The sequence below is a fragment of the Perna viridis genome, chromosome 14, assembly GCF_037379345.1.
Source record: "Perna viridis isolate PV_CMFRI_1.1 ecotype Kerala chromosome 14, ASM3737934v1, whole genome shotgun sequence".
NCBI classification, from domain to species: Eukaryota; Metazoa; Mollusca; class Bivalvia; order Mytilida; family Mytilidae; genus Perna; species Perna viridis.
This window is the reverse complement of record NC_142458.1, coordinates 5,078,742-5,084,205: the sequence shown is the minus strand read 5'-3', so window position 1 is coordinate 5,084,205 and position 5,464 is coordinate 5,078,742. Positions and strand designations below refer to the sequence as shown.

The 5,464-nt window shown below is 32.0% G+C and overlaps 1 long non-coding RNA gene across 2 annotated transcripts; it reads right to left on the bottom strand.

The window, feature by feature from the left end:
- Positions 1–1,318: 1,318 nt before the first annotated feature.
- On the bottom strand, positions 1,319–5,003 carry LOC148597869 (uncharacterized). Of its 2 annotated transcripts, none has more exons than XR_015918651.1 (3): positions 4,894–5,002; positions 3,963–4,092; positions 1,319–1,494 (listed from the first exon to the last, which is right to left on the bottom strand). It is a non-coding gene; the product is annotated as an uncharacterized LOC148597869 (long non-coding RNA). The 2 variants fall into 2 exon arrangements; XR_015918652.1 differs by lacking the exon at positions 1,319–1,494 and adding an exon at positions 1,966–2,853 and having other exon boundaries at positions 4,894–5,003.
- Between the last annotated feature and the right edge of the window lie 461 nt (positions 5,004–5,464).

Below are 5,464 nucleotides of genomic sequence, written 5' to 3'. Positions count from 1 at the left end.
CGATTAATAAACCACATCAGGTATATTCTTAATTGTTTAAATTTTAGATATGTTTTCTCGTTCTTCTGTGATTATGTAATGACATTTGTGTAATTCTCTACAATGTTTTAAGGCAAATCCAGAGATGTATATATCATATAGTAGTACAATGTACCATAAAATCAGAGTACTCTTACCCTTCCGATGCACCTGGCCCGTGTTTCCTATTTTAGAGACGTTGCTAATTTACTGTTGTCACATGTGCATGTGTGTATTATTTTGATTATCGTATGTTTTTGTTGTGCGTTTCTGTTTTCCATGTCTGATATTTGTCCCTGCAGTGCATTCTTTTGATTTTTGCTAGTATCTTGATTCCCCGGATTACTCATAAAAAGATAAATCATCCCTCAGCGAAAATATATAGTCAGAACGGTGGGTTCTTGTCACGTATGTTCCTGATTTTTTTTCCGATTTTACTTAACTCTTAGAAAGACGGTGGGGTGTTTTGAATTTTTTTGTCCATAAAATCTTTCGTACATAACATAATTTGTATTAATGCAACAAAAATACGTTTTGACATACTTCACGTATGAAACTAGGAATATAAAATTAAAGCACTCCTGCATGAATTGTAAACACTAAATTTTTGAAATGCAATTTTCGGGAATTGTTGATGTAGGTGGTCTTGGGAAAACCACTAGCTTGCTTGGTGTCCAAGAAGTTTGAACTTAGTTCTTTTTTTCGGTAACATACACTAAATTTAGAGATTGTAACAAACTTCAGTTAATTGTCGTTTACATTTTTTCCATACAGGACTATTTAAACTATCCTAGCTTTAAATACCACTAACACCGGTAAATCGAATCAAGTAGACCTTTTGTGAAATCACGAGATTGTACACGTATAGAAATTTAACAGGTGAGTTTTATATCAGGCGGCACATGGTCATTGAGTGAAGCATTGAGTTTGGTAAAGTAGCAGTGGGGAATTATAATTGTCAATTCAGGACATGGATATCCCTAGGCTAATGTTTACAATACTCAGGTAAGTTAATAATTAATTTTATATGGTAAATTATAGTCTATTTTGCTGTCGAGATGATATTTCTTGCTCGCGGTCCAGAATGTACGAGAAATTGCCATATTATGCAAAGGTATAGATGTTGTAAGTAATTTTTGGGTTCAATGTCCATTTACAGGGGTTTTTAGACCCGGTTTTGGTGTGCGTCTTGCACATACCTAGAAGCGTCGACCTGTCGGTGATAAAATGGTTATCAACCTGATGTTCCCGAGATGGTGTAATAACGCCTAGATTCGGTGTAGTAATGTCGGTGAAAAAAAAACCGTTGGAAAGCTAGGAATTTAATATTTTTGAAGCACAAAGTCCGTTATATTAATTTGTAAAGTAACCGAGAAGTCCGTGCTAGATATGTTCGTTTAACCGGTCATGGCTTACTGAATACAGCATTATAGTGAAATATATATCAACTGGTGTTCTCTTCGTCAATATAGAAATCTACAAAAAATGTGTGAAATTAGTCTATATTTCGTCCAGTTATAGTTATAACAAAAGTCCAAGGGAAACAACCCATTTCATTCGTTAATTTTACAGTACATGCAACGTTCGACCTTACCGGGAGGTGTGCAAAAAAAATGGTGGTGTGTTGAGACTGCGAATCATTTAGTTTATGTGTTTATTTCATTCCATTATATTTAGTTCTGTCTTGTGCGTGTATATTTAGTTACATTTATGTTTATTCATTTCATGATGTCATTTATCTTGAATTTACTTTAGTTTGTTTTGTTTATTAAATTTATGTTTTTACATTTTTTTGTTTTATATGACATTGGCCACTTGACAATCAAAAGAACTTACTTCTTTACAGAGATGAACAAAGAACATCTATAATCTTATTATTCTGTCAGCTTTAATGACTTCAATTATGTACTCATGTTTTATTTGTGCAATAATACAACGAAACGTGGATCTGTTCAAAGGTTTAATCGAGACAAAATGATCTGCATTTCGTGTAATTCTTTACTTTCAACGCATTTATTTTCCAGAAAGAGAAAAGAAGCAAACATTTCAACAAGTCAGCGAATGAAAGGTTGAGCAAAGAATGAGTTTCAGCAAGAACAATAATATTATATATTCCAAATGGCCAATAATTGTGGATTTCCTAGCCTATCTGTTTCTTTGTTCTTATAAATTTGAGTTCCTCTAACAATTGTTGAGGAAAAAACTGTATTGGCGACTGGGTGATTTGTTTTCAAATACCAAAATTAATAACAGTAATCATCTCAGTACAACTGATGTAAGACTAACGAGACGACTTTGATTTAAATTTTGTTTTCTTATATGCAGTGATATACAAGCTTCCCCTGCATATGGTGTTTAATTTATCAGTTTTTACGTTATGTCAGAGCTAGTATGAACTTTTCCGACTGCTTATGTCACCACCGTTGCCTTACAAACATTTTTTTCTGGACTCAAGCTTATAATAAAATTAATCTTATACGCAGACTTAAACGTTTTGTTACCGATATCCATATCCTATTTATGCAACATCCTTTCAGCACCTGCGTATGGTGTGTTCATATCACAACTCATACAATATGCCAGAGCTTGCCGAAACTACGCAGATTTTTTATATCGTGCTAGACATCTAACAAGTAGCCTTCTCGAACAGGTTTATGTTGCTACAAAATTGAAGTCATCACTACAGAAGTATTATAATCGTCATCATGAACTCGTGGATCGCTACGGTGTGTCCATCTGCGCTATGAAAACTAATTTGCTCAACGCGTCATAGTTTTCCTTTCCTCTTTCTACTACAACGGACTTGACTTTTTACGAGAAACTCGGCGAGTGTTTCTAAAAGAAAAAAAGAGGACGCTTACCCTACTGGTGCACCATGTACCATGCATGCTTCCAGTTTTTAGTGGAGTCCGAGTTGCTCATTTACTTTGTATGTATTATTCTAGTTACTTTATATGTTCTTTGCTATAAATGTCAGTTTTCATGTCTGGTCTTTATCCCTGAATTACATTCTTTTGATTACCGCTAGAACCTTGGTTTTCCTTGATTCCTCATATAAATATGCCATTTCTAACAATTATATACAAAAATAAGAAATTTCCAAATGTCTAAGAAACAATCCTAATTTTCTTTGATTTGTATTTAACTTGTATTTTATTTTCTATCTAGAACTTACGCATCTTCCCCACAAAGTTAAATACCTTATTTGAAGTTTTGTTTTTTTTTTTTAATTACTTGTTATTATTGCATTTGGTTATGTTGGTTATTAATTATTTATTGCTCATCTGATATGTACTGTTTTGACTACTAATTTTACCAAAATTTACTGGTATTAATTTTATACTGCCCATTTGAGTTGAAATAAAATATACATCTAAAATAATGAATGAGCCGTTATGTAAGCGGGAGGTTTAGCCCACTTTAAAACTTCTAAAAAATTCCCGTTGTTACTCTGCAATTGTTATTTGTCTTACAGACTTTCATTTTGAATATGCCTAGGTTTGATCAGCTCGGTTATTGTTGTTATTACATTCAGCGTTGGTTGACAAAAGAGGCGAAAGCATTTGAGTTATATTAGCTTTCCTCTAACACAAAGAACAACCCTTAATTCAGTTTCATTTTTCCCTATGTCCCATTTCTAGAGGAAGCTATCAATTCACAATAAGATATCAAAGCCCTTTCACTTTGATATAATATCATTGTTCACATTAAAAAAAATATTTTGTTTTTATAGAAATAGCCATAATTTTGAATATAACACAAACTATAAAACTAATATCCAGAATCTTCCCATTTGATATCCCAATACTTAACATAGGTTCAATATTCCCAATTTTAACACTTCCGCTATCATTGTCAACGTCTATTTACCCCTCCCCCCAAACTTACAGCATAGAAAGTTTATTCTATACAAGGACTTTAGTAAAAAGATGTATTCAATTTACCCATTTGGAGGCCTGTCATACGATTCGACAGCCCGATTCAACAGGCGACTACGTCGACAACTAGCTTGTCCGAGGAAGAATGCCATAATAAAAAACATCACAATCTTTAAAAACTGAAACATTTGCATATCTGAAAAATAAAATAAAATAAAAAACATTTAGAGATTTAAACGCATTTTTGTGAAAGATTTTTTTTAAAACGAAACGAAAAGCATGTGTAATTACGTAAAACAATCTGTGTCTTAGTTAAATTTATCCTTTACTGTCTTTTTAAAGCAAGGCATTGTTTAATGTTTGCATATGAAATGTACGGAAAATTGTTTGTTCATAATGTTTGTGCTTTTATTTATTCAAATCGATATTGACTGTTTTTATTTCCCATCGATGACATACTATCTTAATGCTGCAAGTCGTATTAGTTGAATGTTGATTATTATTTTGCAAACCATTACAATTTCTGAATAACTGTAACATATTACATGCCTGAAATGAATGGACTACAGCAGATAAAACCGTTTAAGCCTCTAGACGTCTCTTTCGTTTGTCGAAGCGATAGAAGAGATATTGTTTACGATATGCACATTGATTTACACTATTGTTAAAACCAATATCCCTGAATTCGTAAAAAGTGAACAACCAATCATAATACACGTCAAACGGCATATTTTAATTAGATTGGAACTAGTAATATTTGCGCAAACGTTCCACACATTTATTAGATTACAGAACAATAAACAATATAAATCAGAAATGAGCCTAATTTATCTAATTTTTGTTTCACCATAAAATGAACGAATATCCAAATGAAAAAAAATGTTACAAAACTGAAAGATCATGTAATGAATATGATAAGTCTAATTTGTTTAATAGACATAAAAAAAAACAATCCTGTGTACTTTTTAAATACAAATATATCAATTACATTATTTACCTCAACAGAAAGTGCATCCTTTCAACCAAGACAACATTAACTGTTTTTTTTAATTTCTTGTCATATATAACTGAATTCTGGGCAACAGCTGTTAAAATATTCGCCTATATGTTATTGACATAACGGAACGCCTACAGTTTAATACACCAGAACAATACGTAACGACGGGGATGTCTATTTAACAATTGTATTTTTTTTTTTTTTTTTGGACATTCAAAACAATACTCCCTTTACTTGTTTTAATGTCATTGCTATAAGTTGTTACAAAGGTGGGGGAAATATAAATCATTGGACACACAAGTTAATTGTATGATTAAAACTTACCAATGTTCAATAACAAAAAGATTTTTTTATACAAAGTTATTGTGTATAGAACTTTATAACATGCAATAAAGCTATCGACCTAGTGTACATTGTTAAAACAGGCGTTCGATTTGACGAGAAACATTCAAATGAATTTAATAGCAGATATTTGTAAGTATATCTATACTGGTACATACATTTATACATAATCGAGAAAATGAATTTCAGATTCGTTGCTTTCTTGTTGTTAGGGACACAACTTTTAGGC